The sequence below is a fragment of the Pelodiscus sinensis genome, chromosome 2 (assembly GCF_052426305.1).
Source record: "Pelodiscus sinensis isolate ZL-2025 chromosome 2, ASM5242630v1, whole genome shotgun sequence".
NCBI lineage: Eukaryota > Metazoa > Chordata > Testudines > Trionychidae > Pelodiscus > Pelodiscus sinensis.
Window position 1 is genome coordinate 241,856,461 of NC_143053.1, and position 24,981 is coordinate 241,881,441.

Consider the following 24,981-nt stretch of genomic DNA (forward strand, 5'->3'; position numbering starts at 1 on the left):
GTATATACCTCCAGGTTGGCACATGCCTGTTAAATGGCTTCATTACCACTTAATGGTTCAATGTTATGCTAATAGGTCTGCAAAGCTGGAAGGCCTTTTCTCTTTTCAATTGCTAGATTCTGTTTGAAAGAAGACTCAACAGGCAGTGACAGTCTGCTGTGGGAGTGTGCAGGAATGGTCAGAATAGCGATAGGAAAAAAGGAGAGGCCAAGCACTAAGACCAAGGCATTGCCTCCTCTTGCCTCTTGTACCTGCCATCCATGCTGGCCTTTCTAGTTCTAAATATCCCCGCTTTGGGTGTGGTATACTTCTTATAAGGCCAATCTTGCTCATATGATTCATGAGACTAGTAATTGTTTTCTATAAAAAGCATTTGTACAGCTTATCTCTGCCTAATAGTAACTTTGTATACCATTAGACTAGAACAATGGCCTTATTATTTGTCAGTATCATGTATCTGATATTGCTAATGTGGAAGAAGCATACATAAGTTTGTGTACCTTTCATAATCCACTCACATGGATGTTAGATGTGGCAAGCACAGTAATGCAATGTAACTGCACATCTCAACATTTTTGATGATGCAAGTCAGTTCCATAAGTAAATGGCTTGGTAGCAGTACATGACACAATAGTCGTTAAAACTAGACAAATTCAAGTATCTTTTATTTCCCCTTCTCTGTTTTAAGATTAGAAGAAATCTAAGGGAAAATACATAGGACAGTATTTTTCTCTATATGAACCAGCATTGTCGTTCACAAGTATTGTAAGTGAAATTATAAGTTACTTAGTTGATCTTTGTATAGAAATTAAATTTGGGAATTGTGTTACTGTATATTCCAGCTCTCTTCAAATTATATTGAAGGTTTACATTGTGGGTACGGCTACACTATGGAGGGGAGGGGTGTTTGGAAGAAGTATGCAAATAGTGCTTGCATTTGCATACCTTCTTCCGTTTTTTGTCCCAGAAGAGGCTTTTCCGCCATTTGGCCCCGACTACACAGGGCCAAATGTTGGAAACACCCCCCTCTCTTTCAAAAGCCGCCTTTTTCCTCATAAAATGAGGTTTACAGGGACTTTCTAAACGGGTTTTTTTTTCCCCGACATTTGGCCCCATGTATATGTATATGGGGCCAAATGGCAGAAAAGTCATTTCTGGGGGGAAAAATGGAAAAAGGTATGCAAATGTGAGAACTATTTGCTTACTTTCTTCAATCCCTCCCACCATACCCCCAGTGTAGCCATAACCCGAGTCGCCCAGTGGTTTATTCTTTTCAAACAGGCTAGTAACTCCCGTTAATGTTAACATGAAGAGGTGAATAGACCTCCTCAGATTACCTTAGTGTAGTAAATTTACTGTTTTACTGCTCAATAAAAACTATACATATACATATTTTACCATATATTTTCTTATATCATACTGGATCCTACAAGATACTAAAATATTCCTTTTATATAATCCTTGTGCATATAAAATGAGTGCTATATGATGTTGAGTATAACATTTTATTATTGCAAGAGTATCTTCCTATGCATTATGCAAATATCTATCTTAGATATCTTGGCTAATATACTGTCTTGAACATAAGGTATCTGTTTTGAACATAAGGTATCTGTGCATAATAAAGTTCTGGGAAGAGTGCAAATAGTATAAAAGCATAAAGCATAGCTATTTATTTTTCCATGGAATTAAGGTTGCTGGACTCCCTCAGTTAAAGCAAAGCATTAAAAATATAGGAAATCTTTAACTGAGAAGATTTTAAAACACCATCTTTTATATTCTGCATTTCAAAAAGTGTACTCGATAAAAAAAAAACAAAAAAAACCACAACCTGACATATCCTGTTGCAGTTCTAGATGCAATAACCATATTTTTCAAGAGTGTGAAATCACAATTAAGTCATAATATACTATTTTAAAAAAATACTAAACTAAGTTTCTGGAGAACCTTAAGTCCATTTTAACATTTTTTTTATTTTTAGAATGACACATTTTATTTATTATTATTTATTTTATTTAAATATTTTTACCCTGCCTTTCTATTTAAAATATTCAAGGCGGCTTAGAAGAACAAAGAAAAAAATACATATATATATATATATATATATAAATTTAAAAGTGAGAAAGTTTAAAATATGAGACCTCAAAGGGACATAACCAGCTAAAACATATAGAGAGGAGGAACACACGCATACAGACTCAAACATTAATAAAAGCACGAGTAAAAAGGGTGGCTTTAGCCTGACGCCGGAACAACGCTAGCATTGGCGCCATGCGAATATCCCGAGGAAGAGAAGTCTACAGCCTGGGAGCAAAAGCTGAAAATGCCCTGTTCCGCGTAGATGTTAATCTTATCTCCACAAGTGGAGGAACACGAAGCAAAGCCTCCCCCGCTGACCTCAATCTCCGGGCAGGTTTATATGGGAGAAGACGGTCCTTCAGATACCCTAGACCCAACTCTTTTAAGGCTTTTTAGGTCATAACTAAAACCTTAACTTGTGCCCGGAAACATACTGGAAGCCAGTGCAGCTGCCAAAGCACTGGCATAATGTGCTCCGTATAACTAGTGTTAGTTAAAATTCGATCAGCTGCATTCTGGACCAGCTGAAGTTTCCAAAGTATTGATTTCTTATTAATACTTATGTGAGTGTTATGATTGGAATACCGAGGCTGCTTGTCCACGGTCTTACACTTGGGTGAAGTGAGTGCAGAACAGATGTAAAATTGCCATCATTTTGATTTGATAAAGCTTTATACACTCTCTGGATTTACTTTGATTATGTAAGGTGAAAGGTTTGAAAGGAAAGTATTGAGGTCTACCCAGAATATGTCAAATGAGCACCAGTTTAATTGTAAGTGTAAAGGAAAGGCAGCATTGTGAGATACAGGAGATAAAAATAAAAACAAAATTTGATTGGATGACCAACAATAACCCCGCTTTTAGGGAAGTAAGTAACTCAGACAGCAGTATGCAACAAAGTGCTGATTACCCCAAATGGAGCAGACGAAAGTTTTTGTAAGGGCAGAATGAGACAACAAAAATCTAACATCAGCAATTGTCAGGCGAGTAGAGGAGTACCAAACTACCAAAACAGGGTATATAAGGTTGAATGGAACAGACCAAGAGCGGACGGGTTGCGAATCCAAAAAGCTAGGTCTGATCAACCAGAGCTCCCTCCCTGGCGCTGAATCTCGCTGCCGCACATAAGCTCCAAAAGGGGAACAAATAAGCTCTGAAAGGGGAACAACACCGGTTGTAAGTTGCAACGAAAAATCCAAAAAAAGGACAAACATAAAGAAAAGAATATCTCCTGAATCTAAGCAATGCTTCTTTCTATCTTAACGTGAGTATTATATATTTGTTAACTCCATAAATTGTTTAAAGGTAAATCAGGAGGGTATATCTATAGGAGAAGTTATTATTCCTTGTTTTTTTTTAATCTACTGTTTTTCTATTTTTCTTTGTATATTCTATTGTCTTAAAAGAATTAAAAATAGTGAATTGATTTAAATGAAAAATTAATTATAAAGTAAATAGAAAAAATAAAAAATCTTTGTTTGACCCTAAAAAGAAGTATTCCTCTGTCTGTGGTTTCAAATCCTTTAAAGAACCAAACCCGGTTACTGAAAAAAGGCAGTTGAGAATCAAACTCATTTGGAATGAGAGAAGAAATTATTTCTAAAGTTCTAATGAACAAACTTTTACTGTGTGAGGGTGCTGATATACCAGTTGTGCATATATAGGACTACTGTAGTAGTGCAGGACTCTCAAAATTATGGTAATGGAAGAACTGATGTGAAGAAAATAGCTGTTTATTTGTAGTCCCAGCATTACAGTAATGAGAGCTGAGCTAAAAGTAGAACACATGTATGGTTTGAGTATTAGATAAAGATAGCAATGTAAAAACACTCTCCTAATCTGATTTGAAATGTAGAACTCCCTTTCTGATGATCCCCCATCCCTATGATCAAAGAGGTGCGGACCTTTCTAAGTTTGAGAGTGTTCCTTCCAGCTGTGCTGGTGACATGCATAATCACTTAACACAATGAGCTGTATGACTCTTGACCAAGAATCATTTCCCATTCCTTACCCCTTCTGCAAAAATACATTGCAGAACACATTCGCCATTAAAAAAATAGTCAAATTAATTATATGCCTGGTATAAAATATAGTGTAGAAAAATAATTTGCCTAAAATAATTTATCACAGCAGAGATAAAACAAAAAACAGGACTGTGTAGCACTTTAAAGACTAACAAGATGGTTTAATTTCAGAAGGGGGATGGAGGAGGGAGAAGGGGGGGAAGGTAAATGTCTGTGAGCTAATGATATTAGAGGTGATAATTAGGGAAGCTATCTTTGTAATGTGTAAGATAATTAGCGTTTTTATTCAAATTTGAGTGTAAAGTGTTCTGAAATTTCATTTGTCTTTTTCATATGTGTTCATTTTTTTTAATTGTATCCTTTGGTATATATGATTGTGACAATTTTCTTCCACTATTCGATCTGAGGAAGTGGGTCTGGCCCACGAAAGCTCATCACCTATTAAGCCATCTTGTTAGTCTTTAAAGTGCTACACAGTCCTGTTTTTTGTTTCAGCTGCACCAGACTAACACGGCTACATTTCTACCACTACAGCAGAGATAGAAATTATTGTAATATTGATGAATATTTTTAAATGCAGATGAATACACTTTAAATATAGCTTATGTCTTAGGTTTTGGAATCTACTAATGATATGAAACTTTCGGTATCTAAAGCTCTAGACATAGAAACTTTGGCATCATTCCATTTATCATCAAATTCACTTAACAACCAACATTGCATTAGATCCTTTTGCAGTGTTAGCTGCATATTTGTGTTAAAATGGTCAGCCGTAAAAGAGTGACCGATGTTAACATTTAAAACACGTCATCGTTAGATTTTAGAATTAATCTAATTGAGATGAATGAGGCAGTTCACATTGTTTTAGGCTGTTTGCTGACTCAGGCAGAGTCAACACGGCTTGGGTTACACTTGGTTCACAATTTCATTTCCATGAGGCCTAGAAACATACCATTTTTAAATCCTTGGGTTATGGAGCATCATGGTATTAACAGATATGTTTAAAATACTTGATATTGAAAAATTAATCATATCATGTTGCTAAACCACAGATGCTATTGGGATGTATAAACATGGAAAATGCCCTCTCTCACAGTGTACTAAAACTTGAGAAATTTTATAACTCCAGTGAAAGATTTCCAAATACACTCAATGTTGATTTTCTACTGTACCAAATATGCTTAAAATAAAGGATAGGGGACAGTATTACATGGTAAATTATGTCTCCCTGATTCTCTTGGGCCATTTAATGACAACCCCAGTCCACTGGCATAAATTAGAGAAGTTTATGGGATGTGCTTATTTATGCCTGTCCATAATTGGCATAGTTAACCCTTCCCTCATCTCCCACATCAGAATGTAAGGAGGCAGTTTGTGTAGGACTACTTATTCCCCTTTATGCTAATTGATATCTTGTGTGTGCTGGTGAGTTTGTAGCTGGTTTGCTACTGCTGGGTTCTGACACTTGGCCTATCCTACTGCTGCAAATTGACCAGAACAGGATAAGCGAATCAAAGCCAGGTAGTTTTTTTAACGTCAATACTTTCAAAATATAAGGACCTGAAGTTATTCTCTTAAACCCATTCATAGGCTCCAAATCAGTGGCCTGATTTTTGAAATTTCTAAGCTTTCACTGAAGTGTAGTGAAAGCTCTGGGTACTTGGTCTGTTTTTAAAAACAAGCCAGTGAATTACTTGCCTAGAAAATGACTCAAGGCAGAATTTTGCAAAGCCACTTGAAATTTAGACATTCAGGCCCCACTAAAGTGAATAGGCATTCAAATCCCCAAATCACTTTGAAACTATCAGCATAGGAGCCCAACTTTAGGCAGATATTTCTAATTCAGGGTTGGGCAATAATTTTTGCAGAGGGTCTCCCAAAGAATTTTGGTAAGTGGTCATCGGCCACCCTTTTCTATTATATTAAGAGAGGCGGTGTGGAGTCTGGAACAGAGTTTGGATGCAGATGAAAGCGCTGGGAAGGGGATTGAGTTGTAATGGATGCAGGGTCTAGGTGGAAGTTTGGATTCAGGAAGGGGCTCTGACCTGGGATTGGGATGTAGGAGGAGATGCAGGGCCAGGTTAGGAGTTTGGGTTCCGGGGGTGTTTCTACCTAGATTAAGGATGTGGTGTGTAGGGTACCCAGATAGTTTCAAAAATATACCATAGTGATAGAAATGTAGCCGTGTTAGTCTGGTGTAGCTGAAACAAAATATACCAGACACACTTGATCTCAGATGGGGGTTGGGGGAGGGCAGGGGAACTGGCTAGCAGGAAGCAGGGCTAGCCAGGAGGGGTTGGGGAAGAGGAGCTGGCTGGGGGGGACCCGGCTGGCGGGGAACGGAGCTGGCTAGGAGGCAGTTGGGGGGAGCAGGGCTAGCTGGCGGAGATGGGGGGGACAGTTTGGCGGGGAGCGGTGATGGCTGGGAGGGAGTCAGGGGGAGCAGGGCTGGCCAGGGAAGATTGGGGGAGGGGACCGGCTGGCGGGAAGCAGGGCTGGCCAGAAGGGTATCAGGGAAGCGGGGGAACTGGCTGGCAGGGAGTGGGGATGGCCTGGGCATGCGCCGATCCCAGGGTGCTGGCCATCCTGCGCACGTGTGAGTCCGGGCCCTGGGGATTCCATCCGTCCCCGGCCCCACCCCCCTCCTCTCTACTGTCTACCAGCCAGGCAGTATGTAACTACATACTGATACTCATGATGATAATAAAACTTAATTCGAAAATACCGGACATTTATATGTCCGGTATTTTCTCAGTTTGTTTCCTGGACAGAAAGCTCAAATACTGGACTGTCCAATTCAAAACTGGACACCTGGCGACCCTACTGGTGTGTGTAAGGGATTCAAGGTGCAGGTTCTGGCCTTGGGTAGGAGGTGCTTACTGCCTTTCTGCGCTTCTTGTAGAGAGTGGGGCAGCGGGTCTCTGTGTACTGCTTGCACCCAAAAGCACCACCCCTGTAGCTCCCATTGCCTGGAAATGGGCCAGTGGGAGCTGTGAAGATGGAGCTGGGGGCAATGGCAGCATGCGGATACCTACTGCTTTCCTCTGCCCAAGGGGCAAGCAGAGACACACTTGCTAGCAGCAGCCAGCTGTTTGTGGGAGTGGTGTGGCCAGGGTCACAAAAAGCTGGCAGCCTGTCTGAGCATCCGGCTCTGCCAGGGGACTTTTAGCAGCTTGGAGGCTTATGGTCGGCTGGAGAGAAATGTTTGGCAGGCCAGATCCAGCCCATCCCTATTCTAATGTTTAACAGATGCAACAGATTCACTTAAAATTTAATAGAAAATAAATCTGGAGCCTTTTAATATGTATTGAAAGTCTGGAGAGATTTTTTTAAAATATATGTCTTCACTTGAAATGTATTTTTCAATTATGTGGTTTATCTATAAGATAGCTATAATGTTGTCATAGCAAGGTTGTCATAGCCAGGGGTGGTAGTGGGGATAAGCTCCCACTGTCTATAAAGTACTCCTATACGGCGTGCGTCTCCAATAGCCTCTGACAACCAAGTCCAGCTCCTGGCCTTCACGTGCGGTTTAGCTTGTAAACCCGGCGGAACTGTTTTAACTGACAGGAGAAGGGGCGCAGGCGGGTCACTGGCGCCTTATAACCAGTTGCTTCGGGGAGATGATACTCGTCAGCCTAGGAAGGCAGTTCATCTAGGGGAAGGAAAACCCTGATTTTAAACCTCCGCTGCCTTGCGGCTATATTCTTCCATGGAAAAGGCTTCAGGAGTAAACCTCGAGGAAAAATCCGGAGTCGGAGTCCCTAAGGCAGTTCGACGCTGCTTGCAGCCTCGCTCTGGCAACTCCTGCGACGGCGCCGATGCCAAACTGTAGCAGCCCTGCTGTTCCTTTGGATCCATCGACGACGTGGATAGGGGGGACCCGCTACGTGGGCAATAGCCTGTTCCTCCATATTACATCGCCCTGGCTAGTATCCGACTACCAACATATCTCGCAACCCTGGAAAGGACACTCCAGCCTCGCTAGCGCTACTAGAGCGGAAACAACACGGGGAGCAACAGTTTACCGGTTATAAGCCACAGCTCAATTGGCGTAGAGCACGGCGCCAGGGGTTGTTCCCGACGGTGGGAGGGATCTTGGGGTCTCACTGGGCAGTTACTGCCCGCCTCAAGCTGGGCAGCCCCCAGACAGTCAGGGTATGTCTACACTACCCCGCTAGTTCGAACTAGCGGGGTAATGTATGCATACCGCACTTGCTAATGAAGCCCGGGATTTGAATTTCCCGGGCTTCATTAGCATAAGCGGGGAGCCGCCATTTTTAAATCCCCGCTGCTTCGAACCCCATGTAGCGCGGCTACACGGGGCTCGAACTAGGTAGTTCGGACTAGGGTGCCTATTCCGAACTACCGGTACACCTCGTTTCACGCCCCGCCACAGTCTGCTTTCCTCACTGGGTGCATGGGGATTAGGAACATTCCGAACGGCAGGCTGCAACCATCGCACCAGGCAACAAAACACTGAGAAAGAGACAACTTCTTAAACTGGGATGTTGGAATGTCCGTACAATGTTGACGGGCCTCTCCGAAGACGTACGGGACATTGACGACCTACGAAAGACAGCAGTCATCAACAACGAACTTCTGAGGCTGAACATAGACATCGCCGCCCTACAGGAAACACGACTGGCAGACTCAGGCATTCTGAAAGAAAAAGACTACACTTTCTACTGGCAGGGAAAGGCCCCAGACGAGCCCAGACAGCATGGCATAGCTTTCCCGGTGAAAAATAGCCTACTGAGTATGGTAGAACCAGGCAGTAATGGCTCAGAACGACTCCTCACCCTTCGTCTCAACACCACCATAGGCCCTATCACCCTCGTCAGCGTATACGCCCCAACTCTGAACGCAACATTAGAAACTAAAGACCGGTTCTATGAGAACCTAACATCTGTCATCAACAGCATCCCCGACAAGGAACAACTCATCCTTCTGGGTGACTTCAATGCCAGAGTAGGTGCAGACAATGACTCATGGCCTTCGTGCCTCGGAAAATTTGGCGTCGGCAAAATGAACGAGAACGGCCAACGCCTGCTCGAGCTCTGCACTTTCTACAACCTGTGCATCGCCAACTCATACTTCCAGACCAAGCCCCAGCATAAGGTCTCCTGGCGACATCCGCGCTCGAAACACTGGCACCAGTTGGACCTTATACTAGTTCGCCACTCAGCTATCAATTGCATCCTGCACGTACGCTCTTATCACAGCGCTGACTGCGACACAGACCACTCCTTAGTGTGCTGCAAGATCAGGCTGAACCCAAAGAGGTTTCATCGTTCAAGGAAACAAGGAAATCCTCGCATCGACGTCAGCAAGATGTCGCAGCCTGACCTGACGCAGAAATTCGCAGAAGCGCTTGAGAAGGAACTTGACGCCACACAGACAGGAGACTCTGCCATGGAAAAGTGGGAAACACTGCGGAACATAATGCACCGCACTGCCCTGGCAACCTTTGGAAAGAGTACCACAAAGACGCACGACTGGTTTGAAGCAAAGTCCTCTGTGATGATTCCAGTCATAGAAGCCAAGCGCGCTGCCCTGGCAGAATACAAGCGGTCACCAAGCCAGAGGAACCTACAAATTCTCAGGGCTACTAGGAGCAAGGCTCAACAGGTTGCCAGACACTGTGCGAACGAATATTGGCAGCAGCTCAGCAACGACATCCAGAAAGCAGCCGTATCAGGGAACACAAGAGGCATGGACGACGGCATCAAGAAAACACTGGGCCCTACCCAGAGCAAAACAGCACCCCTCAAGTCATCTACTGGAGAAATAATCTCCGACAAGCAACAACAGTTGGGGAGATGGGTGGAACACTACTCCGACCTCTACTCCAGACGGAATACGGTGACCTCCGCAGCATTAGATGCCATTGAATGCCTGCCAACCATGGAAGAACTTGATGCAGAGCCAACAGTAGAAGAGCTCAGCAAGGCTGTTGATAAACTGGCCTCAAGAAAAGCCCCCGGCAGCGACGGGATTCCTCCAGACCTGCTGAAACAGTGCAAGTGTTCCCTACTGCACCCTCTTCACAAAGTGCTCTGTCAGTGCTGGAAAGAAGGAGCCGTACCGCAGGATATGCGGGATGCTAAGATCGTCACCCTCTACAAGAATAAGGGCGAGAGAAGTGATTGCAACAACTACAGAGGCATCTCCCTTCTTAGCATTGTAGGCAAAGTATTTGCTAAGGTCATCTTGACCCGACTGCAGAAGCTGGCTGAACGTGTCTACCCAGAGTCACAGTGTGGTTTCCGCGCAGAACGGTCAACCGTAGACATGATTTTCTCCCTACGACAACTCCAGGAGAAGTGTAGAGAACAGCAGATGCCCCTGTACGTCTCCTTCATTGATCTCACCAAAGCCTTTGACCTGGTCAGCAGAGACGGAGTCTTCAAAATCCTTCACAAGATCGGCTGCCCACCAAAATTGCAGAGTTTGAATCCTTCCACACAGACATGAAGGGAACAGTGCAGTTTAACGGCAGTTGCTCCGAGCCTTTCAGCATCAGCAGTGGCGTCAAGCAAGGCTGCGTTCTTGCCCCCACATTGTTTGGGATCTTTTTTGCCCTGCTCCTCAAGCATGCCTTCGGCTCAGCAACGGAAGGAATCTACCTCCGCACCAGATCGGACGGCAAGCTATTCAATCTCTCTCGCCTCAAAGCCAAGACGAAGATACGCGAGACGCTGATCAGGAACATGATATTTGCCGACGACGCAGCAGTCGTCACACATACCCAGGAAGAACTACAGTCGCTGATGAGCCGTTTTTCCATGGCCTGCAAAGACTTTGGGCTGACTATTAGTTTGAAAAAAACAAACGTCCTAAGCCAGGACACTGTCACTCCACCAGCCATCACAGTAGACGACTACCAGCTTGACGTCGTCCACCAGTTCACGTACTTGGGCTCCACCATCACCGATAATCTCTCCCTTGACGCTGAGCTCGACAAGAGGATCGGGAAGGCAGCCTCTACTTTAGCCCGCCTGACAACCCGAGTGTGGACCAACCCCAGGCTGACAACCGCAACAAAGATGGCAGTGTACAATGCCTGCGTCATCAGCACCCTGCTGTACGGGAGCGAGACATGGACCACATATGCGAGACAAGAGCGGAGACTGAACGCCTTCCATCTACGAGGTCTGCGCCGCATCCTAGGCATTACCTGGCAAGACAAAGTCTCCAACCTCGAAGTTCTGACTCGAGCCGGCCTCCCCAGCATGTACACCATGCTCCGACAACGTCGCCTGCGTTGGTTGGCCATGTACGCCGCATGGAGGACAGGAGGATCCCAAAGGACATCCTCTACGGGGAACTGGCATCTGGGAAGAGAACCACAGGGCGCCCGAACCTGCGATTTAAAGATGTCGTGAAGAGGGACATGAAAGCCATCAACATAAACACGCAGTCCTGGGAAGACCTCGCAGCAGACCGCCCGAAGTGGAGGGGCACCCTGACCACACAGCTCAAGTCAGGCGAAATGAACATGATGCGTGCATCAGAAGAAAAGCGAGCCCGCAGGAAGTTACGCAACAACAACAGCCAGGGAACCACCTACAGCTGCGACTTCTGCGGCAAAGAATGCCTGTCCCGGATTGGCCTTTTCAGCCACCAACGACGCTGTCCCCGACGCTGTCCCAGACAATCCGACACGAACCAAGACGAGAACTAGGATACGTCATCCATGGTCAACTGACCGACGGAGGCCAACAACAAGCTATAATGTTTGGATCAATTATTTTTTAAATATTTGCAACAAAGGTCTCTATTCACATTCTGTATCATTGAAATGTTTAATCATTCTGCCTTAGTTGTAGCAACTCTTCTCTCAGCCTAAAGTATTAGAGATGATTTTATGAGTCTCGGTATTCTCCAGCACTCATTCTAGCTTTGAAATGTAGCCATCTTTATGGGCTAAAAAGGTTTATTGTTCCATGTTTCTGCATAATGTAAACAAATACTGTAATAACAGCATTAAATAATAATTTACATCTATAGTCCTTAAATTAATCCATTTTGGAAAGTATGTAAAAGTCCCTACTTTACAGATTGTCAAACTGAGGCACGATGTACAAAAAATGACTTACCAAAGGTGACAGAGTACATTAGTCTGTAGAAAAACAAGGGCTGTCTGACTTCAGAATCTGTAAACTCTTCAGGAGATCTAACTACATCCTAGTTTATAGGTGTTCTGTATGTTTTGTATTTGTCTGTCTCAGTTGTCAGAAGTGTGGTTATTGCATTAATTATACCATAATTTATTATTTTTATGAAAAGTGTCTGAGGTGGCACAGAATGATTTCCTGCTAAGAAGATTTTATCTTGTGTGACATATTGAGTGAGAGTTAAAAAAAAAAAAAGAGTAGGGAGTACCAGGCATGAGGAAGGACTTGAATTTCAGCAATCAGATTATATTGTTATTCAGTTTAGACCTGTGCTTTTAGGGTTTGCTCAAGTAGAAGCATATTTTAAAATGCCAATGGCTAATATTGACTCACTTCTTCTAGGCGGTGGCATAATCTCAAAGACGGATTTGAATGAGAAGAGGCTAATGGTTTACTAAAATCTTACTTACTCTGATGCATTCAGAGAGTTCTTCCTTCATCCCATAGATTATATCAGCTCTTAAATAAATACTGCCTGGCCTTTGTCCGATACTGTTTTAGAGACTATTTTTGGTAATCTATTAAAGGTTCTTCTCATGATATATTTCTTTGAATTCAATGTAATCCAGGAATTTACTATTCAATCCATTGCTTCTGTTTCTGAAGCTATGAATATGTTACCAATATTGTCTGTTGAATTCTTTGGGTCATGACAATATATTTCTACTTTTTTGTGATGAGTGTATTTGGAGGAGATACAAGTCATATATTATGAGGAGCAGTAAAAGTTTCTTCCTCCGACTATGAGGAACATTTTTCTCCATGGAGTCTTTCATCGTTCCAAATGGGCTCTAGCCAGTCCTACTTGTTGTCTTGATTTCTTCCCCTGGTTTTTGCATGATCTTGGCAGATGTCTAACGAAGATAAATGCTTTTCTTCAGTTATACACTTTTTTGTGCTCTGTTGTTTCCTTCTTTAGCCTCCATGAATTTGGAGACCAATACAGGCAGTCCCCGACTTACGTGGATCCGACTTACGTCGGATCCCTAGATACGAACGGGGTGAGGCAACTCCCGCACATGCGCAGCAGCATTCCGGGGGCTCGCTCACCTGGGTCCTAGGATCCTCCTCCTCCTCGGGCCGGCTCCGACTGGGGTCCCGCAGAGCTGCCGGGCAGAGGAAAAGTGCCTCCCCACACCCGCTGCCCCCCCCCACCCCCCTGCCAGCAACAGGCTGCCCCCTCCCCTGAGCAACAGGCTGCCGAACAGACAAAAGCAGCCTCTCTGCCCCTCCTCCCCTCTATACATGCCGGGCTCCCGGAGCGCAGCAGCGTCCCCGGGGCTCGCTCACCTGGGTCCTAGAATCCACCTCCTCCTCCTCTTCGGCCGGCTCCAACTGGCCTCTGCCTGCAGCAGCTGGCCACAGGGACAGGGATCCCGCAGAGCTGCCGGGCAGAGGAAAAGTGCCTCCCCACACCCGCTGCCCCCCCCCCCCGCGGCCTCGCATCCTGCACGCCTCCCCCCTCCCCCCCTGCCAGCAACAGGCTGCCCCCTCCCCTGAGCAACAGGCTGCCGAACAGCAGACAAAAGCAGCCTCTCCGCCCCTCCTCCCCCTATACATGCTGGGCTCCCTGGGCAAACAAAGACTCCACCAAAACAAACAAAATGCTGGCCTCATTGTGTTAGCAAAAAAAGGACCCTCCTCCTAGAACCCTGGGTGGTGTGTGGAAATAAAGCTATTAGCTCAAAGCATGGTGCAGAGCTGTTTGGTATTTGATGAGTTACTCCTTTAGTCCTGAGTTTGTCACAGGGACAGAAATAGATGTGAAATCTTCTGAACAGGGGAACAGACAGCAAAACAAACATTAGAGGGGAGTTAACCTTTCCCTATGCTATCCAAAACTAAAAAAAATGTTTGGCTAGAGTTTCCCCTACAATATGTACCAGTTCCGACTTACATACAAATTCAACTTAAGAACAAACCTACAGTCCCTATCTTGTACGTAACCCGGGGACTGCCTGTAGTGGTTTGGAAATATTTCCAAATATTTCTGAGAAGTCTGGAGGTGTGCCTAACGTAGTGAATACAAGCAGAGAGGGGGTAAGTTTAGAAGATAGGATACACAAAGAACAAGTTAAAAATCACTTAGGAAAGTTAGATGTCAGCAAGTCACCAGGTCCTGATGAAATGCATCCCAGGATACTAAAGGAGCTGATAGGAGGTATCTGAGCCTTTAGCTATGATCTTTGAAAAATCATGGAAGACAGGGGAGATTCCAGAAGACTGGAAAAGGGCAAATATTGTGCCCATCTATAAAAAGGGGAATAAGAACAACCCAGGAAACTACAGACCGGGCAGTTTAACGTCTGTCCCAGGGAAGATAATGGAGCAGGTAATTAAGGAAATCATATGCAAACTCTTGGAAGGTAATAAAGTGATAGGGAATAGCCAGCATGGGTTTGTGAAGAACAAGTCATGCCAATCTAATCTGATAGCTTTCTTTGATAGGATAACGAGCCTTGTGGATAAGGGAGAAGAGGTGGAAGTCATATACCTAGACTTTAGTAAGGCATTTGATACGGTCTCGCATGATATTCTTATTGATAAACTAGGCAAATATAACTTAGATAGGGCCACGATAAGGTGGGTGCATAATTGGCTGGATAACCGTAGTCAGAGAGTTGTTGTTAACGGTGCTAAATCCTGCTGGAAAGGGATAACAAGTGGAGTTCCGCAAGGGTCTGTTTGGGACCCGTACTGTTCAATATCTTCATCAATGATGTAGATATTGGGATAGAGAGTACGCTTATTAAGTTTGCAGATGATACCAAACTGGGTGGGGTTGCAACTTCTTTGGAGGATAGGGACATAATTCAAAATGACCTTAGCAAGTTAGAGAAATGGTCAGAGGTAAACAGGATGAGGTTTAATAAAGAGAAATGCAAAGTGCTCCACTTAGGAAGGAACAATCAGTTCCATACATACAAGATAGGAAGCGACTGTCTAGGAAGGAGCATGGCGGAAAGGGATCCATAGTGGACCACAAGTTGAATATGAGTCAACAGTGTGATGCTGTTGCAAAAAAAGCAAATATGGTTCTAGGTTGTATCAACAGGTGTGTTGTAAGCAAAACTCGTGAAGTCATTCTGCCGCTCTACTCTGCACTAGTTAGGCTTCAGCTGGAATACTGTGTCCAGTTCTGGGCGCCACATTTCAAGAAAGATGTGGAGAAATTGGAAAGGGTACAGAGAAGAGCGACAAGAATGATTAAAGGTCTAGAGAACATGACCTATGAAGCCAGGCTTCATGAACTGGGCTTGTTTAGTTTGGAAAAAAGAAGATTAAGGGGGGACATGATAGTGGTTTTCAAATATCTAAAAGGGTGTCACAAGGAGGAAGGAGAAAATTTGTTCCTCTTGGTTTCTGAGGACAGGACAAGGAGTAATGGGCTTAAAGTGCGGCAAGGGAGGTTTAGATTGGACATTAGGAAAAATTCCTAACTGTCAGGGTGGTCAAATATTGGAATAAATTGCCAAGGGAGGTGGTAGAATCTCCCTCTCTGGAGATATTTAAGAACAGGTTAGATATACATCTGTCAGGGATGGTGTAGATGAAGCTTGGTCCTGCCTTGAGGGCGGGGGGCTGGACTCGATGACCTCTCGAGGTCTCTTCCAGTCCTATAATTCTATGATTCTGTGATTCTATGGTGCTAGTACTCTATTTTGGTTCTTGTAGATTGTGAGCACGTGGAGTTTGCCTGTGGTAGAAGAACATGACAAAGAGTATGTCTGTTTTCTTGGTTATGTGAAATTCAACTATATAGTGAGTTGATTGCTATCTTATCAGAAACTTGGAAACCATCTGCTGTGATCAGCTGTATAACAGTGCTAATGCCTATACCAGTGGTCTATGGTTTGTGGGAGTGGGGTATATAATGCCTATACCAGTGGTCAATGGTCTATTGTACCCCTTTTCAAGAATCGGATTTGGCTTGCATACTCCCAGATTTCACCTCACTTCAAAACTACTTTGTGACAAAAATCAGACATAAAAATACAAAAGTGTCATAGCTCACTATTACTAAAAATTCCTTACATTCTCATTTTACCACATAATTATAAAATTACTCAATTGGAATATAAATATTATACTTATATTTCCAAGTACAACTTACCTGTATGAAAATTTAGTTTCTATTGACTTTGCTGCTGTAAAGCTAGTGGAACATCTACATGAGTTGATGTACCCTCTGGAAGACCTGTAAGTACTCCCAGGGGTTCACATATTCCTGGTTGAGAACCATTGGTCTATAGGACGGGAAAGCTATGAGATGTTCCTATGCTAGAATCAGTATAGAACAGAAGACTTTAGAAGCCAACTATAATTTTTTTTAAGGATTTCATTTGTTCCCAACTAAGCACTACAGAAAGATTCCCTACTGTTGTAATTAATATTTTGAAATTGCTTTAATTATTTAAATAATGAATAATTATTGAGTAGAACAGGCCAAAGCAGTCATGACAGTTTTATCTGGTAAACTCTAATTTTTAAACACTCCCTTCCCTCTGTGATATTACATATTATTTGCTGTGCAGTTGGAAGAGAAACTGAAACACGTAAGTGTATGAACTATCACCTGTATATTTTGGGGGTGGGTGGATAAGGGCACTCAGCACCTCTCTGCAAAATCAAACACTATTCTTAGATTCAAGAGCTTTCCTTTTAGTGAGGACCATTCACAAAGGCCCTGATCATGAAAAGACTCATGCATGGGCTTAATTTTATACACCAGGAGAAATCCAATAAAGTCAATGGTGCTTCTTGCAGACTTACATCTAAGTGATATGAGCTAAAATTGTCCATTCTTGTTCTAAGTGCAAAGGTGATTTTTTCTGACAAGTTTGATCAAAGTCCCTCAAGCTGTTTTTGACCTTGTGAAGATGAAAAAAAATACACATTTCACATGTTGAAAGAATTAATACCACATTTTTTCTTGTACTGATGCAACAACTGACATTTGAAATGTAAAAGGTTGATTCTCAGTTGGTGTAAATTGGTGTAGGTTAACTACTATGAACTACTGAAAATGTCCAAAACTTGTTTTAAAAAGTGGTTTCATTCTGAAGCTCTAAAGGGTAACTTTTGAGGATGCTTAGTAGACATATGTTAATTTTTTTTAAGCAAAGCCTAGTTTGACCTTGTTCAGCATTCCCATGTGGCATCACAGTAGAAATTCTCCCTGTTTAACTTCACCGGGCAATTGGTAGGGAAAGAATTTCTGGAGCCTGGTTGTTGCTTAATTAGTATTTATGTGTGTGATCATTAATGGGCAATTGTCATGGAGTTCACTCATTACTAATATCTCCTCTTACCAGTCCTGGGAGTGAGCCTCAGTCAGGAGTCTTGCCTTCCCTTTGCAGTGTCTCTTCCCATTGTCATCTCATTCTGAAGACCTCTCACTCTGGGAACTGCAGCTTTCTCTTCATGTCTTAGTTTTTTATCTGGTCACAAGATATGTTCTCTGCTCCTGATATTTCAAAAGCGACGAGGAGTCCTGTGGCACCTTATAGACTAACTGAAGTGTAGGAGCATAAGCTTTCGTGGGCAAAGACCCACTTCGTCAGATGCATGTTTACATGCATCTGACGAAGTGGGTCTTTGCCCACGAAAGCTTATGCTCCTACACTTCAGTTAGTGACATGCATCTGACGAAGTGGGTCTTTGCCCACGAAAGCTTATGCTCCTACACTTCAGTTAGACTATAAGGTGCCACAGGACTCCTCGTTGCTTTTGCGGATTCAGACTAACACGGCTACCCCTCTGATACTTGATATTTCAAAGTCAAACTTAACAACGGGCTCAGAGAATCTTCCTAATGACTATCCCTCTGGTGCCATTTTGTTGATGGCTGGTGGGGAATTCTGGGTCTACCCTCTACTTGGGGGCCTTCTCATCAACAGCCAAAGTTTGATCTACTCTATACCTTACAGGTTGGTTTCCCCCCCCCCCCCCTTGAGCTGTGCTTACCTCCTTGGCTCTCTCCCTTTTCTGGGCTTACCATACCCCATTCTCTCATCCCAGGGGGTGAATGGAACTGGAAGCTACTTGCCTCTAGTCCCAGACACACATACCTTTTCACAGGGAATGTTTGAAGACTCTTTTCTTCCTGCCCCTTTTTTGCCAACTTCCTGGTGCACAGGTCATGTCTCTTCCTGCGCAGCTGAGTCTGTTCTAATCAATTCTCTTCTCCCTGGCTCTGCCTCCAGATGTAGTTTGGTCAGTTAACTGGCCCACTTACCTATTTAACTCTTCCAGTTGATCCCCAGCCTACAGCAGTGGTGAAAGAACAGATTAAGGACAGTTTAGCAAATATGGACATGCACAAGTTCATGGGACTGGATCTAATGTATCTGTGGGCACAGAGAGTTTAGTGATGTGATTGCAGAGTTGTTGGCCATTATCTTTGAAAACTCATATAATCCAGGGAGATCCCAGATGGTTAGAAAAAGGTAAATATAGTGCCTATCTTTCAAAAATGGAAGAAAAAAATCTAGAGATCTGAACATCACCTCAGTTCCTAGAAAAATCATGAAGCAGGTCCTCACTTGGAGGAGAGGAAGGTGATCAGGGAGCATCAACTTGGATTCACCAAGGACAGGTTGTGCCAGACCAACTTATTGTCTTTTATGATAACTGACTCTGTGGATTTGAGGAAAGTAGTGGATGTGATATATCTTGCCTATAGCAAAGCTTTTAATATGGTTTACCACAGTATATTCTTGCCAGCACGTTTAAGAAGTATGACCCTTTATTCTGTACGCTTAAACAAAGTAATGTGGAAAGATGAATTAGGATGAATTAATAGGAGATAGAAGAAATATAATAAAAAAGGCATTTAGCAATGAAACCTGTACATAAACAGCGATGATAGATTGATCAGTATATCACGCACATTAATCTGAGACTATAGCTTTTGACTCTCTATAAATAAAATAGAAATTAAAAAAAAAATCACCTAACTTAGGGCAGACAGTATTGTATGCCGGTTTTTATTGGGGAAAAAAAGTATGATTTTTCCCACTCTTTGGACAGATAGATTACAGATCATCAAAGGTTGTAACATAGAAAATAAACCTAATAATTTTAGACTATTCATAAAAATAAATACTAAGCACTATCTGAACTGTTAAAAGGCGAAAAGTCTTTTTTACCTAGGGATAACCAAAGAACCTGTCTTTACACTAAATAAATATGTGATTTGTAATCTTGTCTTCATAAATAACAGCCTCCATGTCCACCAAATAATAAAAGCTCTTAGTAGCAGCAGTACTACTACTAGCTTCATGAAAAATGGCCCTGTTATTTAGAGTACAAGACAAAAAAAAAATCACTGACATCTTAGAATCAGACCATCATCCCCTTTTGTTGAAGAAAAGTAATAGCATGAAAATGCGCTTTCCAGGATTAGTAACAATGTGTAGGGGCAGCAGAACTAAATGTGGCAGAAATCTTTGTTCCCTTTCTTTCTGTATTTGTGGAAATAATGTATGGTATCTGGGGAGGTGACACAGGCAAGTGCTTTGGAGGAAAGGCTAGTAGGTCTTTGAGTTGTATCCTGAAGTGTGCTCCAAGATAGGTGTGCTTGTGTCCCTGTGCTACTGATCGAAGAATTTTGGAAGTAAATATCCATTAGGTCCACACATGCTGTCCCTCCTTGTGCCCCGGCATGAGGCAAACCAGCACATACAAGCTAATCCCCTTTACTTCCTTCTCAACCTCCCCTGGCTAGAGACTGAGACAGTAGAAATCAGTTTGCAATACCTAATTTCTTTAACATTTTATAAGTTAGTCTCCTCACTCTTAGTTGTAACCCCTTTCTTCTTTTATTTTTCTTTTAAAAAAAACCCCTTAATTTTTAGCCCCTTTCTTCTTTTATTTTTCTTTAAAAAAAAAACCCTTAATTTTTCACCTTTTCATTGGGGACCTCTGCCCTTAAAGGGATATGCTCACTATGCTTCAAGAAGTTCCTCTTCTGCAAAAAGGTCATCCCTATAGCAGCCAAACATTCTTATTGCATGAATTGCCTCAAGGAAAGCTATGTTCCATGGAAGTGTGGTCTCTGCTAACTACTTAGACCCAGGTCTCAAAAGGACAAAGAGTTGAGACAGAGATCATTTTCTTGGAGGCAACTCAACAGCCTTCCCTGGATCTATCCCAGGAGTTACCGAGAAGGCATGAGTCCTCCCCATTACCCTCAACATCAAAGGAAGATGATCCAAAAAAAACTGACCAAGGACCTTCTCTTATAAGTCATCAATAAATAGAGCAGTGAGTCCAAAATGTGAGCCCTAAACTAGCCACATTAGATCTCCAGCACGTTCAGTATCTTTAGTCCCATTATTACGGAGATGCTTCAAGCTTGGTTCCCATAGCTCATCATGATGCAGCAGGTATCATTAACATGCCTAAGGACTTGATGGGCACAGGCACTAAGCAAATGGAACCAAGATAGGGGTGGACAGCAGACCAGTAAGAATATGCTACCAGTATGCATTGTATCTTCAGTACTGTCAGCAGTGCCCCATCCAGCATGTGAGCAATCAGTCCAGATGAGATCTGTGATTCCCTATGTACTACCAATGGCACTGGGTCAGCTGACATTGTCACAGTTGTGGCACTCAAGAGGCCTCAGGGTAGCTGACATATTCTGCAGCTCCAAGGAATGTATAACATTGGACTGCCTTGGAAATCATTCACACTTTGTATTCCATCTACTTCACTTCACTTCACAGCACCCTTCCCCATCTCTCACCAGGGACCCTTCTCACAAGAGTTTACCATGTCAAGAAATGCCTCCTCCAATTAGGAGCCATATAATCAGTTCTTCAACATCTATGAAGCAAAGGTTTTTACTCTCACTATTTCCAAATAGGCAAGAGGAAGGGCGGCTGGAGATCCAGATTAGATCCAAGAGCTCTCAACAAGTTTGTCAAAGCTCAGGAATTCAAGATGGTCACTTCAGTAATGAGCATTCCAGCACTGGAACAGTTATATTGTTTTTGGCTCTTAATCTTCTGAATGTGAATTTCCATATCTCAGTCCTATAGGCCCAGAGACAATTCTTCAGATTTAACGTGAGACCACAGCAGTACATAGTACACTGCTTTGTACTTTCATTGGCTCCAAGGGTATCATCCAAGATCCTCTCAGAAATAGCTGCTCACCTTTGCTCCCAGGAATCACAGTTTATCCTACCAAGTGGTTTGCCTCTTCAGAGTACATTTCTTCATTGAGGCTTTCAGGGTTACTATAACCCTAATAAACTTGTTCACACATACAAAGAAATCTTTATCCTAGTACAGTGCCAGGAATTCAGTGAGGGTGACCTCAATTAGTTATAAGTTAAAACGCTCTCCTATTACAGCACAGGTTCCTCTCCCTAAACACACTTATAGACAGGGTACAAAACAGCCCTCAAATATCAGCCTAACACTGCCTCCAACTCTTGGGACATATGGCTGTCAGCACATCAGGGGTACCTCATGACAGGTTTCACATACAGTGTCTCTAGATGTGGTAAATCTGAGGGAGGTCAAGGATGCCTGTATCCATATCCTCCAGCGGATCAAGAGAACACACATGAGTCTCAACAGATAATATAATATGTAAGTATGTCATATCAACAGGAAGGAGCCAGGTCACCCTCCCTCTGTAAAAAAGCACTGAAGTTATGGAACTTGTGCATCTCCCACTATAAACCAATTTGCTGGGATCATGGGTCCCTGACCTATGCTCAGGTCTGTAAGCAAAAGTCTAGGGCTTCTTTCAAACTGCGAGCTGTCAGAGCAGGGCAGGGCAGCCAAACAAACAGAGTCCCAAAGTTAATACTGCTCAGGCCCTGGTTTAGGGTGGCGCAGCCAAACAAATGTAGTTCCCCAGGTATGAGCGGGGTGGGGGTGATTGCCACTCAGTATGTGTGGTTGCGGGAGAGACATAGGCCCTCCTGCCTTCACCACATCCCGGCTCAGGGTCCTAGCGGTGGCTGCCATTGGGGTCAGCGGGGATCTGGCCTGCAACACGCTGACACTTTCTAAAGTGTTAAAAGCCAGCCTGACAGTTGTCAGCTTCCCCTAGGCCATGGCCTAACTCCCCCTCGGCATTTACCTGGTTCCATGCTGGCTTCTGGTTCTCAGGGTTATGATAGTCTGAACCCTTGCCAGGGTATAGAAGGTCTCCTCTTTGGAGCAAGGGCCAGCAGTCTAGGCATTTCTCAGCCTCTGCTAGGTCCTCAGGGCTCTCCTGGCTTATGAGCTCAGGGCAGGCCTCTGCTTCCTCCAGCAGTTGGGGCCTTGCTGAGCTCCTGGGTTGTGCTTTTATACCCTTTGTCCCACCGCTTGGCTTCCGGGGAGTTAAAGGGGTGGGACTATATTCGGTGTACCCTGGCTTAGAGAGGGGTTCTTCCCCCACAGGGTCAGTGAGTGGTCACCCCGGCTCACTACACCCACAAAATTATACTATCATCAACTTACCTTCTGGACACACAAAACTCAACAGCAGACAGTCTCAGCTGCCAGTTACTTACACTGATTACTGATACTGAGGGGACCCAGGGCTGCTGACATAAGGCAAAGGGGGCAGTTGGTCGAGTGCCCAGTGATGTAAAAGGGCCTGAAAACATGGGCCCTTTAAATCACCACCAGAGCCCCGCACAGCATGGTCTGGGTGGTGAGGAGGGCTGGCTGACTGAGGCCCCATCACTTCCAGCTCAGGCCCCACCCTTCTGGGGGCTCAGAGCCAAAATCCCAGCCCGTTGCCCAGGACTCTGCAAAGTCTGTTGCCAGCCATAAGGGAAGCACAATTTAAAGGGAAGGACTTATGACTGCCTCATTTGTGTACTCTTCCCTGCAACCTCCCTTACCTGTGCCCAGGTGGGCATTGCTCCACTTTCCCCACACCACTGAGCTATCTGCTGGGAGAAGGGTTCTGCCCTTCTCTCTTGCCCCGGCACATTTGGCCACTCTTTCTGGCAGCTTGGCCCAGGTGGGGAATGAGAAGGAGCTTTCTCATGTGGCTGAAACTGGCTGCTCTGGGTCACAGCTCTGTGCAGTGTGGCAGCTACCTGAGAGAGAACCTCATTGGGGAGGTGGTGGAATATTCCACCCCCTTTGCTCCCTCTCTGGGGTTGGTTGCCAGGAACAGGAGCTGAATGAGGCTCCTGGTGAGGAGCAAAGGGGATTGGGTGAGCTCTCAGGCAGCTGCCACATTAATTAACGCCGTGACCCAGAGCTGTTGATGTGAGCTCCCTGCCCAGTCCTAGATTTCAGGGTCCGGGCTGAGCATGCCAGGGGCAGACATAGAAGGAGAAGAATAGAGCCCTCTCTATCCTTTGGCAGACCAAGCAGAAATCTGGGTGGGGAGGACTTGACCCCACATGTCTCCCCTATGCTTCACCTATCAATGGAGGGAGCACACCGTGATGGTCTATAGCAGTGTGAATTCAAAATGAAACAATACCCCATGCATGCTAGTGATGTGAGAAAATTATCTGAAAGCTTTGGCAGAGTTTTGAAACATTTAAAAGAAAGTATGTTGCCCATATTCTGCCTCAGCAAATGCGTTTACGTGGGTATTCCTTCTGCATATTTTAGCAGAATGTTTTTAGTTTTTTTTTCAATTTTTAACATTTCTGATTGGACCATCATCTTTCCGATGGATTGACCACAGTTTTAGCAGCTATTGCTATTTAATAGTCTGTAACTCTTCTAGGAAATATTGTAAACATGAAGTAAGTGATCATGAATTGTTCGTTTTCTACATTCTGTCTTTGGTGTAGGATAATTTTTCATTACTTTAATCAACTTTAGTTTTCTGGTCTGACATGTAGGATAGGATGATTAAGGGTTATAGGTCATTGAGAGTGATTTAACTTGGAGATAATGTTTTGCTTTGTCCAGCTGTCTAATATACAATTGTAAATATAATTGAGAAGTTAAAGGACATGGTAGCAACCTGCCATCAACTTAATAACTCTGATATTTATTTTTTCTTTAAGATTCCAGTGGACACACATCTTTAGTGTAAAGTATTTTCTCTTTCGAGGCATATATTTAAGCCTTGTGGTGGCCAGAAGTCAGGAGATGTGGATTATCATTTCAACCCAATTACAGATTCACCATATTTGAGCAAGTCAATTAAATTTTCTGTGCCCTTCCCATTTGTAAAATGGGGATATGGTTCTTAGACAGGATTGTTGCGAGGAAAAGAAATATAAGTTTAAATAGAATAAAGCACTTTGAGACCCAGAGATGGAAGGGAGTCTAGAACTGTTAAGAATAATTACATTTATGGTGACTTGGTTTTTTTTCCTGTTTGTGTTACAAACACAGGGTGAGAGCAATCACAGAATCATTTGGGCCTTGCAGTGGGTCATTTAGTCTACCCTCCAGAATTGTGGTGTGATTTGTTGGCTGGAGATCATTTTGCTAAAATTTAATAGTCCACTAAGAGAGAGAGAGAGAGATGGATGAAAGAAAAAAAAATTATTCCAAAATCTAGATGATGCCTCTTGGCTAAGCTTTATAGACATTTTAGATCAGTAACAAAGAATGGTGGGTAGATGCACCCTATTACTCCTTCCTAAACAGCCAGGTAATTACTTTTGGCATTTTGACAAGTGTTTGCTGGAGTGAAGGTCAAAGCTGACAGCATATAAAATCTATGCTAATCTGCTCAGCTGGAAGAGACTCAGGTAGCTAATG

General features: G+C 43.6%; 1 protein-coding gene across 1 annotated transcript in view; it reads left to right on the plus strand.

Moving 5' to 3' along the window:
- PTPRN2 (protein tyrosine phosphatase receptor type N2) overlaps nt 1-24,981 on the plus strand; it is a 944,343-nt gene that overhangs the window by 420,610 nt on the left and 498,752 nt on the right. The gene's annotated exons all lie outside the window — the stretch shown is intronic.